The 23788-nt window shown below is 47.9% G+C and overlaps 1 long non-coding RNA gene across 1 annotated transcript; it reads right to left on the minus strand.

Annotated features, from left to right (window-relative positions):
- Nucleotides 1–5173: 5173 nt before the first annotated feature.
- Nucleotides 5174–17416, minus strand: LOC140216418 (uncharacterized). The gene is made up of 3 exons (XR_011893082.1): nt 17303–17416; nt 9332–9424; nt 5174–5326 (listed from the first exon to the last, which is right to left on the minus strand). It is a non-coding gene; the product is annotated as an uncharacterized lncRNA (long non-coding RNA).
- Between the last annotated feature and the right edge of the window lie 6372 nt (nt 17417–23788).

Raw genomic sequence — 23788 nt, forward strand, 5'->3', positions numbered from 1 at the left:
GCCAAGTCTTCTTTTCACTGATTCCACGTTGCGACCATTTTGGCAGCTTCCTCAATCCTTCCGAAGTTATAGTGTCAAATAACGGTAACTTTCTTTCTGTTTGTCAGCGCTGACTGTTCATTGAATTCTATCCAATAAAGTGGGTTAGACACTTTCTTGCGGGGTCATTTCCTTATTGCTTTTTTTTTTGTTACTTGGAAGAGGTTACTTACGGTTTGCCTTGGTGCCTTATCTCCAATTTCGAACGCTGATTCTGCAATCAGCCAAATTACGGTTTCATTCATTACCTCTATGTTATGTCCATCTTCCTGCCTGAATTCGTCTCCTTTTACCCTTACTGAATCTAGAATGCTTTGTTAATTCTTAATTTTACTTTTTCTTTCTTGAAATTGATAGCGAACCTAGACCTCGCTAACCTGTGTTAGGCGAACAATTCTACGTGCTGCGTTATGCTGCGATTGGCTAAAAATATTCATTGTGCGGATTTTATTCCTTTTCGCAAATTCTACCAACATATCTGCTCTACTATTACAAGAATCAATGCCATAGTGGCCAACTGCTTTTCTCCAGCTTTGTTTTTCCAGTGTTACATTTAACTCGCCTATGACTACAGTATACTGAGATTGAACTTTTCTCATCGCTAATTCAACATGTTCATTAAACTGTTATATTTGTTCATCATTGTGGCTGGAGGTTAGAGCATAGGCTTTTACTACCTTCATTCTATAACTCCTATATAGTTTTATTGCTACTGATACCCTCTCATTTTTGCTGTAGAATTCATCAATGATGCTTGCTATGTCCTTATAGATAAGGAGTCCTAATTCGTATTGCTTCTTATACGGCAGTGCTCTATAGCAGAGAACGTGGCCGTTAAACAGATATCTATAAGCCTCACCAGTTTTTTAAACGTCACTAAGGCGAATAATATCCCAGGAAATGCCTGATGATTCTTAAGAGAGCCCTGCTAAGGTAGCCTCACTGGAGAGGGTTTAAGTGTTCAACGTTGCCTAGTTCAGTTTCCGGTCGCGGGCTGTCCAGATCCAGATTTTCAGCAGCCTCTTCCACGTCGCAGGTCTGACCGCCCTCTTGATCAAGTCCTCCGCAGCCGCTGGGGTCTCAGAACCACGAGCTAATAGCAAAAATCACGAAGAAGGTGACGGCCGAGTTCTGCACCAGGGAAGCCTATTTTTTTTTTCTGGTGAGGGAGTGCCTTTGTTTAAGCTCAGTGTGCCTTTCTAATTTGGTTTTACCTGAACTAGTATAGCCCAACTGGCTCTCAAGATTTTTTCGCGGGTGTCAGGCGCCACGAAGGCTTCAAAAATACTGTGTACTAGACGATGATTCGAACGTGCAACTTTCACATTGCAAGGCTGGTCTTCTACTTATGCTCCATGCCGCCACTTATTGGACTTACTTTTAGCTTAACTCGTCACGCGGAAATTGGAAGATGACTGCATCGACTGCCTCCCTGGGGAGGCTCGGTATAAACGAAAGCGAGATGCGTACTACGCACGGCACACACAGGCATAAGAGCAGAAAAAAAGAAGAGCAGCCCCAAATGTCTACCGATTGTCGCCCTGTCCGTGGACGTAAAAGATCTCGATATTTAGTGTTTTTTCATTGTCGTTTCACATAGCATGTGCCTAGAATAATCACTGCGATGAATCGAAATGTCACAGTTAATGTGGGCGAAAATGCTTGCACTTTCCCATTAGCGTTGAGGACTACGTTTGACAACTCCGTCACCGTATGGATGCACTTATACCAATAATTAGCGGCAGCGGGCTCTTGACTCATTTGCATGTGTCCGCAGTCGTCATCAGAGGTGCGTATGTTTTAACATTTTAGAAGAGAAAAGTACGCAGAGTTTCTCGGTTATAGTATACGTAGCTCTGGCTGAAGAACTAAATACTGCTATATGGCAGGGTGCTCAACTTATAACTTCAATCGAACAGCAATTAGCCATCGCAGACTTATTGTATTTGTACAATAACTGTCAAAAGATTACGAACCGCTGAATTTTAGAAAAAACTATTTATTTCTCGAACCTGTTCATGGCAGCCTTGGATTGGGATTTGTAGCGTATTAACACTGGCGAGTCTTAATTGACTGCAGTCACAAAGTGCTTGGAATCAGCATTTTCTTATCGATGCAACTAGGAATGCGTACCTCCTCTTAATGTGCTAGTGACAGCGTCCTTGCGTTAGTTATCAGTCACATTCCACCAGTTCTTTGCATGTGGGAATTTCCCAGGGGCTTTTTTCTCTGCTGTACCTATATATTTACATAAGCGGCTATAAAACAATACCATCTATGCCCTCGTGCTATAGCCTATCCCACAGCAGCTCCCTGTCTACGTTTTCTGAAGCTCCCTTGATATCTATAAACGCCGCGAATGACCGTCTACCCTTAGCCACTGAAATCGCTCTCTACTGAAGATGGGAAATTATGTGTTACCCACAATGACTACTCTGATAAAGAACCATTTGTACCATAAAGCTCTGCTCTCTCTCTCGGTCCCTGCACTTAGGTAGTAAAATTATATTCCTTTTTAATCGGTTGTCTGGCATCAGTACCTTCTGTATTTCACCGAGTATTGCATATTTATGCGTGTACTTTGACAGCTGTATGAGGAGAGCCATTGGTTTTTGTCGAAATCAAAGGGAATGATTGTACCCGTAAGTGAGAGCAGTCGCAGCATTTATCGGATTCTACCAACTTAGCTGCGATATTCTTAACCAGCTTATCTGTCACGGAAATGATAATTCTGACAAATTAGGTTGAAGTAAATGAAATATCAGACTACAGTCATTCTAGGGTGATTTGTTATTCTTATCGTCCTGATAGCACATGGTGCAGGAAAATAACACGTGTTTAATTCCTCTCCTTGCTACAGCCATTACAGCCACAGTCAGTGCCACTGTAAAGGTCAGTACGGAATTCTCCTGCTGCTTTTACTATATCATCGAAAGTGCTGACGACATTATTCTGCTTCTCTTTTAGTGCATGCTTCTTTCACTCTTCTGTACCAAGTTTTCTTCTCACTCATTTCATGCTGCGGCACTTTTTTAAAGCTTGCTCAATTTTCCTGATGTGCTTTCAAATAGAGCTAACATTTTTCTTTATAAATTTTCCCATTTCAGCCAACAATATCTGGCGTCTTAAGTTAGTCACCATCACGCTTTCTCGTTTCCTTATTATGTCCTCTGCTACCTGGGGTAGCTTACCTACTTGTTCCCTTGTTGCTTTACCTCCCACCTGAAATGGTATTTGTGAAATCAACCAAATAATGGTTTCATTCATCACCTCTATGTCAACTTCGTTTTCCAACTTTGAAAGTGCACATTTGTTTGTGTGCACCAGCCAGAATTCATCTGATTTTACCCTTACTGAGCCTGACTTGGCCTCTTTCTAGTTCTCTAATTGTTCTTTCTCTCTTCAAACTGAGAGCAATCCTAGACCTCTTGAACTTTTGATCACTGCCTTTTACCCTGACATAATAGTCCCAGATCCTGCACTATGCTGGGATTGGCAGAGTATATCTCTTTGACTTGTTTTTTCTCCATTGCGGCGTTCCTATGTCCACTTCCAGCTACTGCGCTTCCTGAAGAAGGTATTTATTGTGTAGATTCTATTCCTCTTCATGAATTCTACCAACGTCTCTTCTCTACTATTCTTAGAATCGATGCCATAGTTGCCAAATGCTTGTTCTGTAGCCTCGTTTTCCCGCACTTTTGCATTGAAGTCTCCCATAACTACAGTATACTGAATTTGCACCCTTCTTTTGCTAATTCAAGATCTTCATAAAACTGTTCCATTTCTTCCTGATCATGGCTGGAGGTTAGAGCGTAGGCTTGTACTACGTTTAATATTTATCAATTATTTACCTTTAGTACTGTGACTGCTACCTTGTCATTATTGCTGTAGAATTCGTTATGTTGCTTGCTATGTCCTTATGCGTTAGAATTACTACCCCGTATACGCATTACCTGGAATACCTCTGTAGCAGAGGACGTGGCTGCCAGTACGCTCAGTATACGGAGAGAGACAGAAGGGAGGAAAGAAAGTCATCGAGATCTACTAGACGCTGTTGAATTTGCTATTATACAGGTGGGGAGGGAATGGAGAAGTGACCCAAAGAGAAAGAAAAGACACGAGTGTTGGTAGCACTTTCTCAGGTAGTAAGCCAGGTGTAGCATGTCTAAAGTCGGGCACACGATTCTGTGGCTTTCGGGTACTAAGCCTCCCCAGTTCTAACCTCACTAACGCCAATAATATCCCAGGCAATGCCTGATAATTTCTCAAAGGGCCATGCTAGCTAGCCTCACTCCATAGAGTTCGCGTGTTAACTGTTGCCAGGTTTAGTTTCCAAGGGTGGCCTATCAGGATCTAAAGATTATTAAATCGTCTACTGTGTCGCATGTCTGACCGCCGCCTTGGTTAGGTGCTCCACAGCCACTGGAGACTGAGGACACGGGTAATTGCAAGAATCATGAGGGGGTAGTGGCCAAATACTGCACCAGTGAGGTCGATTCGTGTTCTAGCGAGGGAGTCCCATAGTGGAAGTATAGTGGGTTTTTTCTTTTGTTTGCGGATAGACAAGTATAGCCCCACCGGCTCCCATCATTTTCTGCCAGTGTCAGGCGCCAGCCCAAGCCTGAAAAATGCAGTGTAGTAGGCGAGCATTCAAACGTACGTCCTTCATATTAGAAGCCCGTGTGATTTAGCCGTGCTCTACGCCACCAGTCTTATATATAGATACCTTGTGCGTGGCTTCCAACACTTCACAAACGTACTCTTTTTCTACTTTGACACTTCTAATAGAAACGCATTAAAAACGAAGAATTGGCAGGAATGCTCCGAATGCCACCGGCCTATCGCAATGCCCTAGTCGACTTCTCTTAATGTCCTTAAAATTCAATGTTGAAGGCAAAGTACAGACCTGGACCATCACCCAGCCGTGATTCCACGCTACAGCAGTCATTTACAAGCCATACATTGTAAGAATAAAGAATAAATTGTAGCAGTCCGCTGTTTTATTTGGTGCGTGACTTGTGCGCATGTCTGTCATGTATATTCGCCTGCCGCCTCGAGCCTATACTTGCCGCATGCTTGAAAAGAAGCAAACTTCTGCAACAAAGCCCCGGTAATGACTTACTTGTAGGTGCCTTAATCGTCGTGGTCTCTTTAGGTTCCTGATTTTCTTGAACTTCTGTCCCTTTGATCAGTAGTTCAGGATCATGCCCACCTCTACAAATGAATTTGTTGTAGCACGGATCTCTCAATTTTGGGCACCAAAGCTTTGCACACGAATTTTCTTCGGCTGGAAGTAGAATCTGTCATTGACAAGAGGTCATCTTTCACCCCAAATCTCATGCCAGAAATATACTTCTACCGTGCAATCAACGTCAACGCAGAAGTGGTTGATTGGTAGGCCTCCCGTGAAGTTATGTTATCAGTGTCGAGCAGAAGAAACGTCTCGATCAAGGTCATTGTGGCGGCAAGCCAGCACGCTTCAGGCCATATTGGTTACATTTGTTACCCGTTTGCTATGTACACAAAAAAAAACGTAATGTTTTCTAGTTTCGCGATCCAGGATCAGACCCTGGAATCAGTTGTTTCGGCGCGTTTTCGCCGATCTTTTGGCATTTCCTGCTTTGAATGGCATGGCGATTCCTGCTCGAATGACTCCAGTACCGAAACGGCTGACGAATAATAACGTGCTGACTAGGGCTGGTTGGTAGATCTCTGAAGAAAACGCGTAACAGCGCTGGACAAATGGACGTGTGAGCGTCTCAGCGCTTCGTCTGTCTCAGTCACGTCCCGTAGTGCAGCGCTCTTACTCCTTTTCTTCAGACCGACGCATTGCTGCCGTCCACATGCCGGCATCTCAAGCAGTGAAATCATTCTTTTGCGCACCATACATCGCCCAGCTCCACTTTACCTGCACCCAGAGCGGCCAACCAGACTTCGGATTTGCAACGTCTACTACAGTCAGCAGCTGTCGCCGCAGGGGTGGGAAACGGCACTCTCAGCACACCTAACTACGAACTCTCATTAGGAAGTGTGAAATAGCAGCAGTCACCACAGCCAGAGACCGAGTTAATGATGACATGAAGAAACATTAGAAATTAAATGTGATAAGAAAACAAGAGTGATTGGTGGTTCAGGGTCCGCAGTGCCTGTGTCGCTGAAAAGTTGTGACCATAATTATCGCAGGTGAAACGAATCAATTTTATTTGTAATGCATCATCCAATGTTCATTAAGTTTCTGGCCGCATACGCGGCCTGTTCGCGGACAAGCACCCCTCCACAAACGGTGTGCTTCGACCGCCTTGTCTCTTGCCGCCAGCCTGGACGCAAACTCCTCGAGCGTGTTACTGTTCGTTCTGGCCAGTGCCACTTCTTGCTGCAGGTCCCTCCAGAGACAGTTCAACGTACGGTGACAGTGCTTCATTCGACACGACGTCACGTCCTCTGACCGCTAAGCGGTACGCAGAGCCGCCTGCCTCAGATATTTTACAGATCCATGGTGCCCTTCATGTTGGCAAGGTGGACCCGCCATATACTCTTTTCGCTCCACCTACACAGATATACACCCTCCAATTGTTATATTTTGGACGTAATATATCGACATGTTCTTCATCATTATCGCGCATCATCGTAGTGCCCTCTACGTTATTGTGCATCCCAGCCATGAGGCATCATCAGCGCCACGCGTTTTGCGTGGCTCGAGTCGCGAGCAGCCTACAGAACGCTATCTGGTCGCTGGCTGGGTTAAGTTCCTCAGCTGTTGCTCCACTTTCATTCCCGAATAAAATATTTGGATGATGGCACGCCACAATGGACGCAGTCACGTCATCCTACGCTTTCATTGTTTCTCTAGCGCTTACCAACCTCAATTTCAGCAGAAACCTAGTACGGTTCACAAAAAATAGCCCTAAATTTGTTGCGCTCACGTAAATAGCTGTACCAGTGAATATTCTTCTAAATGCACACTACAGAAATATTTGCAGGAGTACTACGTGCCTGTTATTCAGAAGATATTCCCTTCGTTGACGGTGCAACCTTCTACTTGCGTCCCGCTAAATGCACTGTGAATTAATTGATTGTCTTTGGGACAAAAGGCTTGTAAATCGGCGATCATAAACACTGGTACTACGTTCTTGCCTGCTGTGGGACATTCTGTTTTTCATTCCATTTTGAATTATTCAAGCCTGGTATATCTATCTATCTATCTATCTATCTATCTATCTATCTATCTATCTATCTATCTATCTATCTATCTATCTATCTATCTATCTATCTATCTATCTATCTATCTATCCATCCATCCATCCATCCATCCATCCATCCATCCATCCATCCATCCATCCATCCATCTATCTATCTATCTATCTATCTATCTATCTATCTATCTATCTATCTATCTATCTATCTATCTATCTATCTATCTATCTATCTATCTATCTATCTATCTATCTATCTATCTATCTATCTATCTATTCTGTTTGGCCCACTAGGTAGGTGCTCCTAGTAATGATGCTGTTATGGTCGTTCTATTGTCCGTGCAGATTTGTGATCTTACTTTCGTCAAGCCGTCGTCGTCAAGTCTACCCCCGCTTAGCGACCCAAGCTGTTTAATAGCTTGGAGCACTATGACGCTGTCGCTTCATCATTGTCTTCATTTTAACAGCGTCATCCCACTGTCGTCATGCCATCGTTGTCATACCGCGTTCGTCGTTCCATCGACGTTTATCTTTCTTGGCCATTGCATTGTAATCATACTGACGTCTTCAATTGTGATCATGACGCCCTTGTCATGTCATCGTGAGACAGTCCGCATCGTGCATTTATTGTCTGACCGTCTCTGTCGCGTCACCGTCGTCACTACAACTGTGTCATCCGACTCAGCATCTCATCGTCGTCATACAGGTTTTGTGATACAGCCATCGCCGCCCCGTTGTCATAATACATTCGTCGTCATGCCATTGTCCTCGTGCCGTTGCCATGCCATTGTTTTCACTGCGTTGTCGTCATGTAGTCGTCTTCATGCATGGGTTGTGCCATCATCGAAGCACCATTGCGCTCGTTCTATCATCGTCATTATAACTTCGACACCCGACTGTCGTCGTGCCTTCGTCGTCATACCCTTTTCGTCTTGCCATCGTCGTGACCCTGTAGTTGCATCATCTTCATCCTATCAATAACGTCATGCTATTGTAATGTCGTCGTCATCATACCGTCTTCGTCGATCCCCATCAGCGTCATTCGTTGTTTCTCCTTTAATTGTCCTCATGCCCTCGTTACTCGATCGTGATTATACCGGCGTTCTTATACATCGTCATTGCGTCTTCGTCGCACAGACGCTTGTAACTCATCATTGTGATCATTGTAACTTCCATCCTCATCATTGTAACCGAGTGTCACTCGTCATGTCGTCGTCATACCGTTGTGGTCATTCCATCGTCCTTACTTCAGTATTGTCATCAATTATCGTCATGCCGTCGTTGTCATGCAATCTTCGTCGACTCAATGATATCATTACTTCTTTGTATTAGATCGTAGTCATGCAGTCGTCAATCACTAGTGATTCTGCCACCGTTGTCACGCCAGCGTCATCATTGCGTCGTAGTCACACACTTACTACCATTCATGCGCTATCATATAGTCGACGTCATGCCGTTTTGGTCTTTCCATGGTCATCATTCGCACATCGTCGTTCGCTTGTCATAGTGCCGTCGATAAGCTGTCGTCGCCATGCAGTCCTCACCATCTCATGGTGCTATTGTCGCCGTCACGTTGTCTTCGTTATACAATCGTCATAATTTAGGAATTGACTGCTCATTCTCGTCATGCCATCGTCGTTATGAGGCTACGCCCTACCATATTTATCATTACTTTTTAGGCACTCCGTCCGAACATCGTCAGCGTGATATAGTTGTCGTCATGCCGCCATGCTTACGTATGACCTTGGAAAGCGAGTACCGCAACAAAATGGCCGGGACGATATTGCAGTAGAGGCGTTAAGCAGAAGCACCAAAAATCTCACATTTACCACTGCAAGTGTTAAATGAGAGTAACTTCAGGAATACAATCTCGCTACGTTGCTTGACTGCTATTCGCATTACTGCCGGCAGTCATCATAACTGAGTCCTGTCGTAAATTTTTAAGGTCTTAAGCATGATGTCGCACATTTCATAATGCACAGTCTGTGAACACCTGCAAAAGTGTATGTCACACACACATTGCTGTTTTTTTTTTGAGCTGCAATTGGGTAATTAGCAAAGCCGACTGGGGGGGGGGGGGGGTCGAAATAATAGCTCACCTTCGGGGTCATCTGTAGAGGGAAGTATCCACGGATTCATCTTCGGATTTTTATATGCAGGGCACCATTCCTTATAGCATGTTTGCGAACACCCTGCAATACATTTTTCACTTGGGTATACAAATGCGCTAAGTAGTTATGATGAATCAAGGGTAAACGGCGAAGTAAATGGCAATGTTTTCTCTCGGTATAAAATGAACTAATCTTTAGAAAACAGGCAAAGTATTCAAACGAGAATGCAGAATGGATAGATACCATTTGCAGTGCCACTGAACAGAGGCTGCCACCTTCGAAGACGAGAGCACGCCGCGAGTGAGCCCTTTCTGGCAACCTTTTAAGGCTCAACCAGATGTACGCGTTGCAACGCGTCCACACACGCCGCGCTGACTCGCCGTCGCATGGTGCGCGGCGGAGGAAGAGGGCGCGCACTCAAACGATGCACGAGTTGCCGCGCGTCGCCGCGCGTTTTGTCGCGGCGGCGCAGTGTTGATAGGTACCTGTGTTCAAGGCAGCCCACCCTTCGCTTAACGGTCACGTTAAGCAATGTGCTAAAGATGACAATAAAACGCAATAAGCTTTACCTTAAAATTTGCTTCTATATATTAAAGAAAGATCGATATTGCAGGACTCCTAGTGGTTCAGTCAGCTCAACTGCGACTGAATACCCAGTATTGAGAGCCGAGTGAAACCTGCAGCAGCGTTGGCATAGCATCACTCGCGTGCTCTGTGCGTTATGCGTGCTGCACGCGGTGTCATATCCTGAACTTCAGCCATGAATATTTCGTCAATAATGCGCCCGTTACGGCTGAAGACTTCAGCGGCTGCCATCGCAAAATACCAAAACCCGCGTGGAACCCCGATCACAACGAGCGCAGCTTGCCCGAGCTTGCCTGCACGCTGCGCGAAGGATCGCTCCGGAGGTCACGTTAGTTGGCCGTGGTCACGTGAGGCGTGTGGGACGGGTGACGCGAGCGGCAGTTTCCGGCGCGAGCGCAAAAAACCTAGCAGTGCAAGGTCTCCACGCCACCGCGCGTCGACAAACGATGCAGCCTCCGCGCATGACGCCGTACGCGCTCAGACGTGGTGCGGCGCGTGCGGCCGCGTACGTCTGGTTGGGGCTTTAGAGCGCAGCTCTTAGCCGCCCGCTCCTGCGGCGATTGTCAGCGTGCATCGGCGCCCTACCCTGGCTAACCGAGCAAACGAGCACATCGAAAGATCGAAGCGCACGCTGAGCGCAGCGAGAGATGAAAGAAGAGAGTGCGAGGAATGAAGGGGATGAGATGGCTACAGTTAAAGCTTCAGGCGCAAAGCGGTGGAGGAGAGTATGGTGAGAGGTTGAGGAGGAAAGCAGAATGCCGCGCCGAGTTACGAGATAGCGCCGTAGTATTTGCAATCTAAGTGTACGCGCGACGCGAATTGTGTAGTACTTTCTGGAAGCCACGCGGGCACCAGCGATCACACTGGAACCTTCGGCGAGTCACGTATAAATGCCGACCAGCTTGACCCACTGATTAGATTTCCGACGATTGCCGGCTTTGTTCACCGCTATAGTTGTGCTTGTGTGTTGCATGCTTTGCGACACTTCTCTCGATTTGCGCCGTGCCGTGCGAGACTAAAACCTCTCGATCTCCAAAAGTAGCGCCAACCACTTCCCACCTCTTCCGCTCCACTCCCGCGCTCAGCGCGGCCTCGACAGTGGCGCCGCCTATGCTGGCCCTGCCGTAGCAGGCGACGGCTAACGCGCTACCGAAGAAAATCCGCGGTAAAATTAGTTCGAGCCCTGCGGAGCAGTTTTTGAGGTGAGATCTTGCTTCGCAGGTCGGTAACTGGCCTTAATAATGTCGTGTTGTAATTGCGCTAGAAAATAGAGAAAAGGACCGTTATTTAAGGCGTAAACCGCCGCGCACGCTCAGAGTTCGTGTTGCTGAAACATGCCGCATGCACACGATGTGTTCAAAGACGCGCGTAATTATGTCAGTTTAGGGTTTTGCATGCTTAAAAGTATGTTTACCTGGTTTCGTAGGTTCATTTACGTACATCAAGGATACTTTTTTTCGGTCGGCGCGCGAGAGATTCCAACTGTCAGGGGCCAGCAATGCCTAGCAACAGGGCCGCTTCTGCTCCGCGCCTTTTACAGATGTGTGTAGCTCATGCACGCGTTGTGGCAGCCGTGGGAAACATTTTCATACGTAGGCAGCATTGATAATTTGAAAAACGTACCAGCACATGAAATAGTGTTTTTATTTATTTATTACAGCGCAAGTGGTTATAATTTGATAGCTGTAACTACATTCCGAGGAAATATCTCTTGGGGGCACAAACACGTGACGCGCATTATCAGCTGCGGTGTGTGCATGTGTTGTGAACTGTTTTGCGTATATCGGTTTTAATTCAACGAAGACAACTGGTGTCTCTGTGTTACCAGGACGAAATGGTAAATCTGCTCAATATTTGATCGCTTGGTGTAGGGACTAAAAAATAAAAAATAAGAGCGCATGCTTGTGTACGGTTAACCTAAGGCAACAACGACACATTTAAGCGAAAGGCATTATCAAATATTTGTGATACACCGGCATCGTTCTCACGCATTTCAAGTATCGTAGGCTTTAAATCACTATGTGTCAACGCTAGCCTTCCTGCATGAGGGCGATGGCGCTGGTCGCACAGCGATCACTGCGGTTGGTGAACCAGCATGATACATATATAAGCTATGTGCTTCGGCATTTTTCGCCCTGTAAAGCCATAGTATATGAGCGAGATTGCATGAAAAGAATCCCATGGCTATTTTTGAGGACAAGATTTCCGTATTACGTGAGTGCGTCGTAGAGAGCGCAACGAACACAACCGAAAAAAAATATCGGTTATCATCAACTTCCTCGAAAAAGAGAGAGAAAACGGGCTGACGCGGCAATACGACCTCACATTGTCACGCCGAACATGTTCATAGACCTGTAAACATCGATGCCGTATGCTTGGACCATGCGCAATATAGAACAAAGAAATCTCTATTCCAGCACCTACCACTGCTTAGGATGCTCGCGCAGTTCATGAACGGTCAAATCGCTGGAAAAGCTTCATTTACACTGTAAGGTATGCTGTTATTACTAACCAAAACACTTTTATTCATGGGTGGAAACCTCATCCACCGAACCAAGTAGTCACGCAATGTAATCTGCGGCTAACAGTTTCAACGGTTGTCAAAGTATAACAACACAGCATCCCATCCTAGCAGAACGATGCCCACGCTGTTACGATAGTCACGTATGTTTCACTGCTTCTAAAGCGCCGCTTAGAACTAGAGGATAATGCTGCAATAAGGTCACATTAGTGAATGGAGCATTCAGAAATACACAATTGATCTCCGAGGCTGAGTGCAGGCGCGATGCGAGCGCGCATATTGCGTGCTCACATCGAGCGGCGTGCTCCGTCAACCTCAACACCAGCAGAAAGTCAGGCCATACCGACTTAAACCAATACAATACATCTCACTGAACAGTTTTTCACGCCATACCAAATAGACTGCACGAGCGATCAAACAAAGGCCAGAAACTACCGCCGAGCGTATACCTGCCATGCAAGACGGAACGCTCGTCCAAGCCAGCATGCCGACTGCCCACAGATGGCGTCATTGCGTAGGAATATGGTGGCGCCCTTGAAAAAACGATGTATAGCACGGAGGAAGGAAACTAAGGAGAGACCCTGACGTCACTCTTTGTGAAGCAAAAGTGAAGCCGGAATTTCGCGTTGCTCATGGCGATGCTCCGCCTTTTGGGCCACCCTCCTCTCTTGTTTACATCTTTCGCGAAACCACGCCGCGCTGCGCGTGGTGTCGCGCGCGGAGCGCGCGCGCTCGCTCAACATCTGGCAGAGCACGGTGCAGGTAACACAGCGCAACAAGACACGGTGACTAACGCAAACCCGCCCACTCAGCGCCTTTGCCACGGCCCGAAACCTACCAGAGCAACACGTGTGAGCGCTCAAAACCATAACGCCGCCATTGTGGCCCAAAAGGCGTGGCCACACAACAAAAAAAATAAATAAAAAAGCAGCAAAAAAATGAGAACCTACTACGTCATTTCCGCCACACTTTTCTTCTAGCGCGCGGAGGGGGTAGGGCACGGAGGAAGGAAACTAAGGAGAGGCCCTGACGTCACTCTTCGTGAAGCAAAAGTGAAGCCGGAATTTGGCGTTGCTCATGGCGATGCTCCGCCTTTTGGGCCAACCTCCTCTCTTGTTTACGTCTTTCGCGAAACCACGCCGCGCTGCGCGTGGTGTCGCGCGCGCGCTCGCGCAACATCTGGCAGAGCACGGTGCAAGTAACACAGCGCAACAAGACACGGTGACTAACGCAAACCCGCCCACTCAGCGCCTTTGCCACGGCCCGAAACCTACCAGAGCAACACGTGTGAGCGCTCAAAACCATAACAACGCCGCCATGGACAAGAACGGCACCGAGAGCGGCGCTGCTGCGCCGGCGTTGAGAGCGCCGCATGCGAAGCAAAATTCTTTTAGCGGGTGGTACCCCTCTCCCATCTCTCGTTCGCACCGCCTTGATTGCCTCCTGCACTGCGCGTGTTTGGGCACGTTTCGTGCCGCGCGCGGTGTGTGCCTACGGGTGTGCGCGTGGACATTTCATTCGAAGGGCGATGTACAGTCTGTTTCACATTTAGGGGGAAACTCGGAGCACATTGCATCGCGGTGCGGCGAGCGCTTGAGTCAGGCGGAGGCAGCAGCTCGCGCAGGTGCTCGAGGGGCGGGATCTTGAACGGCGTCGTCTGCTGCGGCGGCGCGCGCTGGCCGCACTGTCGGGGAACCGTCTACTGTCAGTTGCAGGGCGCCCATCTCATCGTTACTGCGTGAAATGAGCCGGTATTCTTTACTAAGCGTTGTGCGACGCCCACTGATACGCCTGGAAGGTAAGTTCATCGCTGCAGGGCAGTCATAGACGACGTACTGATTCCATACATTCTTGACGGCCCGTTTCTGGAAGGCGACTATACATTCTAACGCGATAGGTCGCCGATCCACACTGCTCGCGTTGTGCAACAACTGCTGGAAGAGCGCGCAGTCACTCTCTTGGAGTGGTCGCCTCAATCCCCGGGCGCCAACATCATTTAAAATGTCTGGGGCCCGTTGAATGTATCGCTGCCGCACCATCCCCTCTATCAGTCGCCCGAAGATAGGCTTCGATCCACCATCGTCAGCGACTGAGACGTGCTGCGAATGAACACATCCCTGATCAAGTCATTCTACACTTCACTGCCTTCAGGATGAGCGCTGTCATCGCTGCCGCTGGGGACATGACGAGATACTAACCGAAGTTCCGAGCGTGACGTGTCCAATTCCCCGCCGGCGGGCAGGGTCTCTCTGGTGTAGTGATTGATTGTCTAGAAAAATCACTTCCAGCTCATTGTCTTAACCTAAAACATTCCTTTAATCGTACCCGTTTGTTTCATCGTGTTCGACCCCCATAGTAATCATTGTTGAGTGCTTTGTTTTCCTTTCGAGTCAAACAAAGACTGAGCACTTTGCACGCACATCTTGGTGCGTCTTGTCGCTGCTTATTACGGTAGCACACACAGTGAACAAATATACGTGCACGCGCTCAGTACCCCACCCTTTCGAAAGAAAAAACGAAGCATGCTGTTAAAAGAAGTTTGTGGAACTCCATTATCGCTAATGAAGGCTCAGAGTTTGGCGCCGCACAACGTTTAGTAAAGAATATCAGCTCAGCTCCCGCAGTGCCGATGAAATCGGTACTCTGCCCCTGACAGAGCACGCTTCCCGACAATGCGGCCAGCGCGCGCCGCCGTTGCAAGACGACGCAGATTACGACTCCGCCCCTCGAGCGTCTGCGCCTGCTCGAGCTGCTGCCGCCGCACGACTCCATTGCTTACCGCATCGCAATGCAATACGTTCCGAGTTTTCCCCTAAGTGTGAAACAGACTGTACACGCTTCTATTTGCCTTTAAGAAGATCGGTACGCTTGACGATTATTTTTATGGCTGCAATGCGGCGAAAGGGCAGCGTCTGCTTAACCATGTAAGTGACGCTGAGCAGGTAATTGGAAACGACATCGTATGTGCCGCCGGAAAAATCGTCAGCACATACGATGCGGCACATGCATACGGCACATACGAGCTAAAGTCATTTTTGCAGTTTCTCACAATATGTTTGCTACAAATCCGTGTTGTCTCTGATGGCGACAACGGATTTCCATCGACACTGTGCGGAAATAAACAAAATATATCGCTGCATAGCACAAGTACGACATGCGCACACAACTTCAACTACTACGTCCCCTACAATATGGAATAGAGGCAGCAATGTAGACAGCTTCGCCATTTTTTAACAGTGCTCAAGAGGCGGAAGTTGAAAGTATTAGTAATCATTCCCGCTTCAGCAATGCCGGCGCGACCAAGACGCGGGCGTGTATCGTCCAGTAACTCGATCGATCGGTGCAGTGGTGAAGCGGGAATGAACTCCGGTCATGTTCAATGCATCGTGCGCATATTCAATTGCTCGGCACGCGTGAACTTCGGCCACTGCTAGCGCACACAACTAAAGTGGTTTCCATTCTTGGGCAGCGCACACACAAACGAAACACGAGAAAGAAGACAGGATACAGCGCTCGTCGAACAACTGAAAATTTTTATATGAATAAAAGGATTATGTACCGAGTAATTCTTAAATTCATGTGGGTTACATATAAAAACCGTCATACACTTAGGAGTGATCAATGGACGAGCACGCTTCGTTTGCCAGTTGTTTACTTCGCTCGGCGCACCGCAGTAATCCATGTCTGTCGTCTGCTTTTTTCGTACCATTTTCTTGTGAATCGGCAGAATTTCACTGGTGGCATCAACCCTTTCATGTTTACATTGCTGTCGTGACAGTTAACAACACAATAATAATTTCCGATCATCCGAAGAGGCGCCGTCGCAAACAAGAGACGTTTCGCCCGCAGCGCGAACTGAACGCGGGCGCGATTGTGAAGGGAAGCGGCGGCGGAAACCTACCCCCGTTGGAGGTGAAATCGTTCCGCCAGGGGAGAAACGAGCGCTGGCGTCTAGGATGAAACTTGGCGTGCGGTCGTCCATTGTGGCCCAAAAGGCATGGCCATACAACAAAAAAAAATAAAAAAGCAGCAAAAAAAATGAGAACCTACTACGTCATTTCCGCCACACTTTTCTCCTAGCGCGCGGAGGGGGTAGGGCCTCTCCTTAGTTTCCTTCCTCCGTGGGGTAGGGCCTCTCCTTAGTTTCCTTCCTCCGTGATGTATAGGCATCATGCGAGTTACAGCCTTCCCCCCTCATCACCATGGTTCCTCTCGGCCACTCGCTTGCAAGAGAGCACGCGCCCTTTTCCTCGCCTTTGCGCGAAGAACAAGTCAGCGAGTTACCGAGCGGCAGTGCGCTGCTCCTTCCTTCCGTCCCCTCCCCACCACTCGCTAAGGCAAGATGTCGCGCACAACACACCCGCCCGCCTCCCGCACTTCGCAACTCGGCTGCTCAAGAGTACACGCCCTCTCCTTCGGCGCGTTTCCTTCTCGCCCTCTCCCTCGGCGCCTTCTCTCCTCCAAGACCCACCACCGCCGTACCAACGACCTTCCACGAACACGGCCGAAAGAGCCATAAAAAGTTATTCCCCTTAAAATACAGCACTTTTACAACGCTTATCTATGTGTGAAGAGGATGCTTTCTGTAGCCCTCAAGCACAATATTTATACATAACCGTACATTCCTACGAGACACAATGCTAGTCTAATTGGTTGTTGTCCAATATTTCTTAGTGAAAATTTAAAATAGCTCTCTAGGGGGTGTTTCTTGAACCGCAAATAGGACGATCAAAATAAATGAAAATATCAATACGGAAGAATAATATTCACTTTGCCGTTCGCCCAGCTGATGAAAATCTATACCATTATTTTATAGCTTGAACAGCAGAGGGAAAGCCGGTGAGTTAGCTTACCTTGGGCATATGATGAAGGAAACGACATCATGAAATAAACAGCAGCCAACGTCAAGTGCATGGTTGGCTCTTGATACGTGAGTACTATATGCCAAAAACCACGTGGCACAACGTTTTCCTGCATATAAAGAACAAGTGTATAAGCAAAATATAAGCTACTATATTGAGCTTATGGACTATACAGATTATATTTACCTAAATATTACCAATAAGTTAAACAATGCTATAACCTGTGGGCGTTTCAGTACGAGCAGAACAAACATTACCGTCAGCTGCGTAAAAAATTGTAAATACGACTAATAAAAATCGGGTCCCTCAGTTTCTATCTCTCTCTCTCTCTCAATATATATATATATATATATATATCACCAGGAAGTCGAAACCTTCTATGACGATGTGCGATCGGCAATGGGTAAAGTCAAAACAAAATACACTATACTGATGGGCGACTTCAATGCCAGGGTAGGCAAGAAGCAGGCTGGAGACAAGTCAGTGGGGTTATATGGCAAAGGCTCTAGGAATTGCAGGGGAGAGTTACTAGCAGAATTTGCAGAACAGAATAATATGCGGATAATGAATACCTTCTTCCGCAAGCGAGATAAACGAAAGTGGACGTGGAGGAGCCCGAATGGCGACACTAGAAATGAAATAGACTATATACGCTGCGCTAACCCTGGCATCATACAAGATGTGGACGTGCTCGACAAGGTGCGCTGCAGTGACCATAGGATGGTAATAACTCGAATTAGCCTAGACTTACGGAGGGAACGGAACAAACTGGTACATAAGAAACCGATCAATGAGTTAGCGGTAAGAGGGAAAATAGAGGAATTCCGGATCAAGCTACAAAACAGGTATTCGGCCTTAGCTCAAGAAGAGGGCCTTAGTGTTGAAGATATCAACGACAATCTTATGGGCATCATTAAGGAATGTGCTAGAAGTCGGTGGTAACTCCGTTAGACAGGATGCCAGTAAGCAATCGCAGGAGATGAAAGATCTGATCAAGAAACGCCAATGTACGAAAGCCTCTAACCCTACAGCTAGAATAGAACTGGCAGAACTTTCCAAGTTAATAAACAAGCGTAAGACAGCTGACATAAGGAAGTATAGTATGGATAGAATTGAACATGCTCTCAGGAACGGAGGAAGCCTCAATGCAGTGAAGAAACTAGGAATAGGCGAGAATCAGATGTATGCGTTAGGAGTCAAGGACGGCTATGTCATTACTAATATGGATGAGATCGTTCGAGTGACTGAGCAGTTTTATAGAGATTTATACTGTACCAGTAGCACCCACGACGATAATGGAAGATAGAATAGTCTAGAGGAATTTGAAATCCCACAAGTAACGCCGGAAGAAGTAAAGAAAGCCTTGGGAGCTATGCAAAGGGGAAAGGCAGCTGGGGAGGATCAGGTAAGAGTAGATTTGTTGAAGGATTGTGGGCAGATTGTTCTAGAAGAACTGGCCACCCTGTATACCCAATGCTTCATGACTTCGAGCGTACCGGAATCTTGGAAGAACGCTGACATCATCCTAATCCATAATAAAGGGGACGCCAAGGACTTGAAAAATTATAGAACGATCAGCTTACAGTCCGTTGCCTACAAAGTATTTACTAAGGTAATTGCAAATAGAATCAGGAACGTCTTATACTTCCGTCAACAAAAGGGCCAGGCAAGATTCCGTGAAGGCTACTCAACAATAGAACATATTCACAGTATCAATCAGGTGATAGAGTAATTTGCTTAAGATAACTAACCCTTATATATAGCTTTCATTGATTACGAGAAAGCGTTTGATTCAGTGGAAACCTCAGCAGTCATGGAGGCATTACGGAATCAGGGGTAGACGAGCCATATGTAAAAATACTGAAAGATATCTATAGCGGCTCCACAGCCACCGAAGTCCTCCATAAAGAAAGCAGCAAAATCCCAATAAAGAAAGGCGTCAGGCAGGGAGATACGAGCTCTCCAATGCTATTCATAGCATGTTTACAGGGGGTATTCAGAGACCTGGATTGGGAAGAATTGGGGATAAGAGTCCATGGAGAATACCTTAGTAACTTCCGATTCGCTGATGATATTGCCTTGCTTGGTAACTCAGGGGACCATCTGCAATGCATGCTCACTGACCTGGATAGGCAAAGCAGAAGGGTCGGTCTAAAAATTAATCTGCAAAAAGCTAAAGTAGCGTTTAACACTCGGAAGAGAACAGCAGTTTACGATAGGTAGCGAGGCACTGGAAGTGGTAAGGGAATACATCTACTTGGAATAGGTATTGTCTGCGGATCCGTATCATGAGACTGAAATAATCAGAAGAATAAGGATGGGCTGGGGTGCGTTTGGCAGGCATTCTCAGATCATGAACAGCAGGTTGCCATTATTACTCAAGAGAAAAGCGTGTAAAAGCGTATACCACTACTCACGTACGGGGCAGAAACCTGGAGGCTTACGAAAAGGGTTCTACTTAAATTGTGGGACGACACAACGAGCTATGGAAAGAAGAATGATGGGTGTAACGTTAAGGGATAAGAATAGAGCAGATTGGGTTCGGGAACAAACGCGAGTTAATGACATCTTAGTTGAAATCAAGAAAGAAAAATAGGCACGGGCACGACATGTAAAGAGGAGGGAAGATAACCGATGGTCATTAAGGGTTACGGACTGGATTCCAAGGGAAGGGAAGCGTAGCAGGGGGCGGCAGAAAGTTAGGTGGGCGGATGAGATTAAGAAGTGTGCAGGGACAACATGGCCACAATTCGTACATGACCGGGAAGTTGGAGAAGTATGGGTGAGGCCTTTGCCCTGCAGCGGGCGTAACCAGGCTGATGATGATGATGATGATGATATTGCTACGGAACAGCCGCCACAGTGTGGCTGCACTGAGGAGAAAGAAGACGACGTGGCCTCCGCTTGATATAGCGTCGCCATTTTGGCCTTCCGTTAGCTTCCCTGTAAATAACTTGTATATAGCATTGGGCTCCAGCTACACGTAACATTAATTTGGTGGAGGTGGACGTTCCCCGTATCCGTCATGGAGCTTCGCAGCGGTCGCAACGGTGACAGCGCAACTTCGACTCCTGCTGGCGGCACTTCATCTACGCAACCGTCTCCGCCTGCAGCCCCTCCCTACGCCACCATTTCCAACCCTCGGTATCCTGGTGTTTTCAACGGAGTCGGCAGTCCTGATGCTGCGACTGGCTCCGCTTATACGAACGTGTCAGCACCAGTCGCAGGTGGGATCCGACTATTAGGCTTGCGAACGTTCTTTTCTACCTCGACGGAGCTCCACTTGCATGGTTCCAGACTCACGAAGAGGAGATATCGAGCTGGGATCTCTTCAAAGAGAAGCTCCGCGACTTATTTGGCAATCCTTTCGGTCGCCAAATCAATGCCAAGAAAGCCCTTGCCACACGTGTACAGATGTCGACCGAGTCCTACGTGTCGTACATTCTCGACGTCTTGGCCCTTTGTGTCAAGGCTGACCCTATCATGTCTGAGGATGATAAGGTTACTCACGTCCTCAAAGGCATTGCTGACGACGCCTTCAATTTAGTGGTGTTTGCGAACGTTACCAGCATCGATACGATCCTCAAGGAGTGCCGCCGTCTTAAGCATGCTAAAAGCCTCCGGGTATCCCAGCACATCGCGCGACTTCCCAACACAGCTGCTACGTCATCCTGTGACGTCCTCTTCCACCAGCCGTCGCGATGTGACAACTTGACCCGCATCATTCTTTGTGAGGTCGCAGTGGAACAACCGGCGGCCCCTTCATTCCCATCACCTGATCATTCTCCGGTGACAATCTTCTTGAGTCAAGAGTTGTCCAACGTCGACCTGCAATCCATTCGCTTCATAGGCTCAGAACCTCTTTCTCCACGCATGTCCCCACCGCACTCTTCTTACTCCTCTTATGGACAGCGCAACCCCTCCGAATGGCGAACCGTGGACGACAAGCCGATCTGTTTTAATTGCCGACGCATAGGACATGTCGCTCGCCACTGCCGCAGCCACTGGACTTCTCCGATGCAATATTCTCCTGATTACCACCCTCGCCCCGCTAGCGCGTCCTTTTCCTTCTCCCCTTCTATGCCCACTCCATCATCTGACCCTGCGACGCCTTTGACACGACCCCGCTACTCCCGCTCACCTTCTCCCTCCCGTCGTCAATCTCGTTCGCCCCGTCACGCCGTGCTCCTCCGACCTACTCGCCGCACCCTCGACCGGAAAGCTAGACAGTGCAGCGTCTGGAGGTGAAGCTGCAATGTCGAAATTGGCACGAAATCCTCGCTTCACCTTACGCACGAGCAACAATCTTTTGGACGATCTCGTCGACAATGTTCCTGTGTGCGCGTTGATTGACACCGGGGTGCATGTGTCCATTATGAGTGCTGCTCTTCGCCGTCGGCTCAAGAAAGTTCTAACGCCCACCCCGAACCGAGTTGTAGAAGTCGCCGACGGAGGGACTGTCGCTATTGTTGGCATGTGCTCTGCCCGACTGGCCATTGCTGAGAGACACACCGTCGTTCTCATCACCGTCACCGAGCATTGCCCTCACGAACTCATTCCCGGTCTGGATTTCCTTGCCAATCATTCTGCCCTCATTGACTGTTCGGCCGGCTGACTTCGCCTTGACTTGCCTCTTCTTGCCGACCATGTGGACCCGCCTCCAAGGCGTTTGAGCTGCATGGATTTTATTCGCCTAGCGCCTCAATCTGTGACACACGTCGACTTATTGTCCTTACCAGCTGTACCTAATGGTAATTACGTGGTCGCACCAATTCCTGCAGTTATACTTACACATGATGTAAACGTGCCGCACACTGTGCTGAGAGAGAGAGAGAGAGAAATATTTATTCGAACCATCGAGGTGGTTGAGTTTGAGGTCGAGTGGGTGGTGTCCTCATACCACGACTCCACTGGCCATGGCTGCTCGACGTACTTGCTGGACGAGAGCTTCTTGTCCCGCCAGGGTATCGCCGGTCAGCTGTACCTCCCACCGCTCAAATGACGTGCTAGGCGTCTTTAAGTGTTGAGGTTTGCCCCCGCACCCCCCCGAGATGTGAAAGAGTGTAGGGCGTGTGTCGCCGCACCAGGGGCAGATGCCGCGATATGTATGTGCTGACAATTACTGGTAACCGCACCTGCCTTCGCGTTGTCGATTTCGCGCTAACCACGCAAGTTCTGCCTCAGGAGATTTCATTGGCTATAATTAGCGCTTTGCAGGATGATGAGATCGAGCCATTCTCAGTGGAAGATCGTCGCATCTCAGCCCATACCGTGACATCATCGCACGGTACTGACGTCGACATTGAGAAGATAGTTTCCTCTGACCTTACACCTGTTCAAGCTGATCCTCTTTGCCGCGTTCTTGAAGGCTATCGCGACATTTTTGAGTTTGACAATCGACTCTTAGGTCAAACGTCCGTTGTGACCCATCGCATAAACACTGGCGATGCGAACCCTATTCACCGACGTCCATATCGTGTTTCTACGTCCGAACGAGGTGTTATCCAACAGGAAGTCAAAAAGATGCTTGCGAAGGACATTATCGAGCTTTCCTGAAGTCCCTGGGCTTCTCTCGTCGTACTTGTCAAAAAGAAGGATGGCATGTGGCGTTCTTGTGTACATTATCGCCACCTGAACAAAATCACAAAAAAGGACGTGTACCCTTTGCCACGTATTGATGATGCTCTAGACGGCCTGTACGGTGCCCACCTATTTCTCTTCTATCAACTTACGGTCCGGCTACTGGCAGATATCCGTTGACGACATGGACCGAGAGAAGACCGCATTTATTACCCCTGACGGCCTTTATCATTTCAAGGTGATGCCTTTGCGTCTCTGTAATGCGCCCGCCACATTCGAACGAATGATGGACTCTTTGCTTCAGGCGTTCAAGTGGTCCACCTGTTTGTGCTATCTGGACGACGTCAGCGTTTATTCGCCCACTTTTGACACGCATCTAGACCGTCTTTCAGCGATTATTGACGTGGTCCGCCGCGCCGGTCTCCAGTTGAACTCGTCAAAATGTCACTTCGCTCGCCGTCAAATCACCGTCCTTGGACACCTCGTGGACGCCAGAGGCGTGCGACCTGAACCGGACAAAATTCGCGCCGTTACGAACTTTCCTGTTCCGAAGTCTACCAAGGACATTCGTAGTTTCGTAGCGCTTTGTGAAGGATTTGGAACCATCCCACGTCCCCTTACCGACCTCTTGAAGAAAGACGCCCTATTTTCTTGGGGACCTGACCATGCCGCATTTTTTTCGCAGCTCAGTACTCTCCTTACCACGCCTCCAATTCTGGCCCACTTTGAGCCGTCTGCCTCAACGGAAGTTCGAACTGATGCCACTGGTCACGGCATAGGAGCGGTGTTAGCACAACGCCAGCGAGGACACGATCGCGTTATAGCCTATGCCAGCCGACTTGTATCACCCGCCGAGCGCAATTATTCAGTGACAGAGCGCGAGTACCACGCTCTTGT

Source organism: Dermacentor andersoni, chromosome 3, assembly GCF_023375885.2.
Source record: "Dermacentor andersoni chromosome 3, qqDerAnde1_hic_scaffold, whole genome shotgun sequence".
Classification (NCBI taxonomy): domain Eukaryota; kingdom Metazoa; phylum Arthropoda; class Arachnida; order Ixodida; family Ixodidae; genus Dermacentor; species Dermacentor andersoni.